This window comes from Mirounga angustirostris, unplaced genomic scaffold (assembly GCF_029215605.1).
Source record: "Mirounga angustirostris isolate CCGP_5_RB_7025 unplaced genomic scaffold, mMirAng1.0.hap1 SCAF_3, whole genome shotgun sequence".
Classification (NCBI taxonomy): Eukaryota; Metazoa; Chordata; class Mammalia; order Carnivora; family Phocidae; genus Mirounga; species Mirounga angustirostris.
In genome coordinates, this window is record NW_026991711.1 from 56,301,468 (window position 1) to 56,308,129 (window position 6,662).

Consider the following 6,662-nt stretch of genomic DNA (forward strand, 5'->3'; position numbering starts at 1 on the left):
TGACAATTTTTTGGAAGCAGCAGTGAAATCTTTTTCGCCTTCTAACGTAATTATTTAGATTTTTAAATTCTTTTAAAAATTTTTGATAATTTATGTTTTCCAAAAGGGCAGTCTGTTTTATCCAGATTTTATGTATTTTTTTGTAGCATTAAAAAAATTTAAATCTCCTCTCCTGTGGTTATCATACTTCCCCCCTTTTTTAGTGTTGAATGTTTGTGTTCTTTCTCTTTTTTGCTTGATTCTTTCATTCAGAGGGGATTTTTTTTAGTTGACCTTTTAAAGAACAATTCTTAGATTTACGTATGAAGTTTTAAAATACAAAATAAAGATATATTCCTACAGAAGGTATTATTGGGTCAACTGTTTCGGATTTTTACTGCTCTTGAAATAAATATACTGCTAAATTGCTTTCTAGAAAGTTCATAAGACTCATATGCAATGTTTGTTTATCTTTATTCCTCTCTTTCATGCACTGGATCATAATTGTCAATTATACCTCAGTAAGGTTGAAGCTAAATTTAAAAAATACAAGACAAACTAGCGTCATATTATGTATTGTTTCTAAAACAACACCATCTATTACTTTTTAACAGCTGTATGGAGTTTCATTCAATGGATGTACCACATTTTACTTAACCAATGCCTTACCATTCTGATTAGCAATGTTGAATAATCAACTACTCTAAAACTTAGTCATGTGAAATACCATTTTGTTGTGCTCACTGGATTAGGTATTCAGACAGAGTACAGTGGAGATGACTTATCTCTGATACATGATGTTTGGGGCCTCACCTGGGGACACCCAACAGCCAGACGAGCTCAGTAACTGGGGAATGGAATCACTGGTAGGTATTTTCACTCACATGCCAGGTGGTTGTTGCTGGCTCTTGTCTAGAGCACTTACCTCTGCATGTGGTCTGAGCTTCCTCACAGTACGGCTGCTTGAATGTAGTTAGACTTTCTCCATGGTGGCTGAGAGTCCTTAAGGTGGATGCCCCAGAGAACCAGGCAGAAGCTGCATAGCCTTTTTTGACCTAGTGTCACCTCTGTTGTACTCTTTTGGTCATAGTAGTCACATGCCTACCTAGATTTCAGGAGCTCCAACATAGACTCCATCTCTCGATGGGAGAAGTGTCAGAGACTTTGTGGATAAAACCACCACACCTATTAAGAACATTTAGGCCGTTTATGACTTTGTTCATTACAACAACATAACAATGAATATGTGCATACTATATCTGCATGCACACAGTAAGGATTCCTGCAGGGCATATTTCCCATAAATAGAAGTGCTGTTCCATGGGGATGCACATTTAGAGTTTTGATAAATCTACCTAATATCTCTCCCATAAGGCTTTGCCAAATTTATGCACGCTCCATCATAGGAAAGAAACTACTTCCTTACCATTTTCCTAACATTAACCTGTATTTGAACATTTTTCCAGGATAAAAATTTTTTCTGCCAAGGAATTTTTAATGGATAAATAGTTTTCCATATAATGTATTCTACCACTCTTGTATTGTTTGGGTGTTTAGTAAGTAAACCTTTGCCCGCTTTCTTAATTGTGTCCTAAGGATGCAGTCCTAGAACTAGAATTGCTAAGTCAAAATTTATTCCCTTTTTTAAGCCTCCTGATACATATTGCCAAAATAACAGAACATTTATGTCACTTTACATCCCATCAACACGTCCTCTCATTAGGCAGTGTTCTTCAACAGTGGGACACTTTGCATTTTGTGATTATATAACCTGAAGCACATTTACTACAAATTCCCAATGTGAACTCAGAAATCACATGGAATAACTCTCCAGTTATAATTCCCTAGGAATGGGATGTTTTAATGAATGCCGCTTCTTTTTCATGCACGCCATGTGTTAAAGAAAATAGACAATTCAATACCTGCATTGCACCACCTGTCCGCATTTGCCTGCCTACATGGTGACTGCATTGATAGAACCATGCTTTGGCGTTATTTTCTTATATAGATGGTGGAATTGAAAACATGTAACATTTGAAAGAGCTCCATATAACATTTGTAAAGCAGTTCAATGTCCTCTTACAAAATCTCCTATGAGTATTTCTCTTGGCACTAAGGATCTGGATAAAAGTTTGTTTTTCCCGATAAACGAATATACTTCTGTCTATTGGTGAAAGCTATGTACTTCCTTCTCATCCTGGTTTTTAGGATGATCAGAATAAAGAACTAAGTTCTATCCAATTACTATAGCATTGTTCACTTTAAGCAAGACTTTTTAAAATATAAATTTTCTTTTCTCCTCTTTTGTTTCTTATTTTTCTCTTTTTTGGGAACATTTAGTTTTTACTACAATTAATCTACTTTTAATCATTTTTAGAAGATGGAGAGGAAAGGTCACATTATAAATCAGTTGATAAAAATTATATCTTTAATTAGTAAAATAGATGATTTGAGGGTTGGGGTAGATACGTATTAGTTTTTGTGTATGACCTAGAAGCAGTTTAAAAATTAGAGTGAGTTATTTTGCTATTCATCTTTCTGTGCCTGGCAAAAGAAACTAGGAATTTGGGAGTAATCAAAGTCTTTATTTTAAGCTTAATCTGATTTTATTTTTGTTAACTATTTTTAATAAACATCTAATGGATTATTTTATAACATAGAACTAGCTATAGAAGAGAGTTTTGCACATTTTAACATTTTACATTTACACCGATGATAGATCTAACAACTGTAGATTGACATCTGAAGTAATTTATGTCTCTGATTCTATATTTTTTAAACATTTTTAAAAGATTTTATTTATTTATTTGAGAGAGAGAGTGCATGAGTAGGGGGTTGCAGAGGGAGAGGGAGAAGCAGACTTCCCACTGAGCAAGGAGCCTGATACGGGACTGGATTCCAGGGCCCTGGGATCATGACCTGAGCCAAAGGCAGATGCTTAACCGACTGAGCCACCCAGGTGCCCTTTTTTAAACATTATTGTGTTTGGTATCTTAACTTTCTGTGATTATGTGTTAGCTTGTAAATATAGCATGGGAGACTGGTCAAGTTTCCAAATATCATGGGAAAATAGGATTAACTTCTCACAGTTGCATATACATTTACTTTTCTACTGAGTTAATTTTCTTCTGAGTTAATTCATAAAACATTTAATGAACTGTGTAAAATCAATTCTGATTTTAGCTAATTAAATAGTAATTTCCTCCTCAAAAATGCTGTTTCAGGAGATGAGACAACTGGAATAAAAGTTACCCATGACTTTAGCAATGAGTCATTTCAAAGAATTTGAGGTTGTTTCCGTCACTTATGCATTGTCTATATTTATTTACTTTATTTTATGTACCAGGTACTGTTATTGGGATATAATGGTGAACTAGACAGGCAAGGTTCTTTATCTTATCAAACTTACATTCTAGAAGAAGGATCCAGAAAGTAAAATAAAAATAAATAAGTAAGTAAATAAATAAGAAAATTTCAGTTAGTATTAAGTACTATTCAGAGAGTAAGTAGGGATATAGTAGTAAGCCTCTAATTTAGAAACATTGGTCAGAGAAGGACTTCTGAGGAGACTAAATTTTAGCTGAGATCAGAACAAGAAGAATAGTTCCCTTCTGTAAAGATCAGTGGAAGACCATTCTAAGTAGAGGGTATAGCTAGGGCAAAGGCCTTGAGGTGGGACTTGCTGTGCTTCCATAAAAGAAAGAAGGCTAACAGGGCAGATACTAAAGATGCTCTACTATTTTTACTGTGACAGAGACCCTTCTGTGTTTTGGTACCTAAAGATCAAGATGAAATGTGGCTTTGCCATTTCTAACAATTGTTCTGTATTTTTCTAAGATAAGAGTGCACAATACTATTACTAATAATAGTAGACACTTATCTAGTGCTTCCTACGAGCAGGTACTGTTCTAAGTTCTTTACATGTGTTAACCTATGAGGTTATGAGATAAGTATTTTTATGTTTATGTTTTTGTAGATGAGGAAACTCAAACACAGATAAATTATTTAACATGGGACAAAGAGCTAGTAAGTGGGAGAGCTGAGATTTGTTTCCATTAGTCAGAATCCAGAGTTTGTGTGTTTAACCATTACTCCACACTGCTTCTTGGTAATAATAATGAGGAAGATAGCAGTATACACCTTTATTTTTGCTATCAAAGCATTGCAGATTGAACAAACCAATGTCATCCTCAAGTTACATCTTATGAAAACAATAAGGAATTGGCTTTTAAAATATAAAACAGTAAGTGCAAGGATATGGGTTTATTTTGCATCACTGGGCAGAGTAAACTCATTTGCCATACCTTCTGGATCTCTCCTTATACTGTCATCCATTCATCCATTCTTTCACCCACCAGTAATTATTGTTTTGCCTACCATAGGCCAGGTGCTTTTTAGGTACTAGAAATACAGAAATAGACAAATCAAAGTCTCTGCTCTTACAGAGTTTACTTTTTCTAAAAGCCTGAAAAATATTATTCTATATTAGTAAAGTACATCTTTACATACTAAAGTTAAAAGAATCAAATGTCTTTGGATAAAGTTAATTTGGTCCTCACAGAGTACAAACTGATTCGCAAGGGGACAAATGACTTGGGTCAAGGCATTGGCACAGCTGGAAATCGAGTTTAAGGGTAGATTGCCATGAACCCAAGTGATGTGACTCCAACTCAAACACCGAGTGAATCTAATTCCTCGAAGCAGACCAAGGTTTGCAAGACAGGCAACACAGGTCCCATAGAATGGAATCTGATGTGTTTGTAAATGACTATTGCTTTCAGCTCTGTAAAGCTCAGTTGAATTTGAGAGGACATAGCCAGTATCTTCTGATTCTTAGTAAATTCTGGTCTTTTCCAATCTACCTTCTACTAAATTAGACCCCAGAACCTGGAAGTCAGCCATGTTATATAAACACTTGAGAAACATTATGTTGTGAGTAGGAGACAAGGGTAATGAGCCATATCTAAAAATGTTTTTATTGGAATCCATAAGAGAAGGAGAGAGCAGAGTTTTAAAACAGTATGAGTAAGATGAGTTAGTGGTGAATGCGAATAATGTGAGAATAAATGTGTGACTATTAGAGATTTTTATAGTATGGAACTTGATTCGAAATGGAAGAATGGAAAAAAATACTGAGATCATTTTGGACTTATTGGAAATGGTAAGGAAAACAGTGACAATTTTATTATTATATTTGAATTGCCTGGAACTATGAAAGGCCATTCTCACGAAACTGCCAGATTTCTGGAATTTTCATGAACTTAGTTCTATAAAACCATAGGCAAGGATGTTTCGGAAATACACTTAGGTGAAGTCAGAGATCACATAAAAATTTATATCTCACTTTAAATTTTATCATCGCTTGACAAAACTTGTTTAATAAATAGACTTTCTTTATAAATCTGGTGCCACATATCTCAAAGTGACACTGAGAAACTCCCAATTCCTTAGGAAATTATTTAGATTCATATTTCTGAGATTAAATGTAGGAGTGGTAGGTTGAACAAAGGACTTCAGAGTCTTTCAGGTGCTAGCAAACAATATACTTCTCCTTTGGGGGATATAGTGCTGTTTTTGTCTTACAGCATTTTGATAGATTTTTTTGTCATCTGAAACACAGTTTGAGAAATACCCATCCTGTTCTCTCTTGGTCATGCTCCCATTGGATCAGACCCCATAATAATCTTTTTCTAAGTCCTTAACTATTCACATTCCTTTAATGATTTGGTGTCTCTTAGTTCTCAATACCTTAGTATCACCAATTTCTCAAAAAGAAATTGCAAGCACTTATATATTTGATTGCTTTTTATTCTACTTTCCCAGCCAATTGCCAAGTCTTACTGCATTTTCTTCCCAGAATTTCACAAATATTTCTCACTTTTTATCTTTCTGGATTTACATCCTCATGAGGGGGCTTTGATTAACAATACCTAGGCTGTCTCAGCCCCTTCACCAGGCCTAACTTCATTCCAAAGAAATTTTTTTTTATTACTGATAAAGGTGTCACCTCTCCCTCTTCTTTTGACCATGCTGCCTTTTTGGTTTCCTTAAAGGAAACATCTGTTACCTGATAGTACTGCTAAGTGTAATTTTTTAAAAGTCATGTGTGTCATCCTTATACAAATAAAAAGTGCACATGAATCAAAGACTATTCAATTTATTAATGAATAAGGAGAGGCTAGTAAGATGTTAAAATTGGTTCAAATGGGAACTTGAGTTACAGAGACTTATATTCTTTGCTAGATAAAATTAATCTGCATTATTATAAATATGAATAATTTGCACTACTCCTAACCGGAATCATTTGCATTGATTGCTGCAAGTTTTCTGTTACTTACCCCTATAGGGATGTAGAATAGCCTAGTCAATAGAAAGTCAATCACAGATGTGCACTCCCATAGAATCAGATAATACCCAGAATGTCCATTAGACAATGCCCAATCTCCACCCAGGGCACTCCCAGTAATCTCTTTGCCTATTTCTAAGTATTGGGTAATTTTTTTTAGCAGTAAATAATTCTCCACTGACGGTATTTATTTAATCAGCATGCACGTTACTTTGTTTCTTCAGTAGTGCCACATGTTTGGGCTTAGTAGCTTCTAGAGAAGGATTTGTGTGGGTTTAGCTTGCTAGATGAAGGCCTAGCCTAGTTCCACCAGAGAAAGGAATTTTAAGGCTTTCCA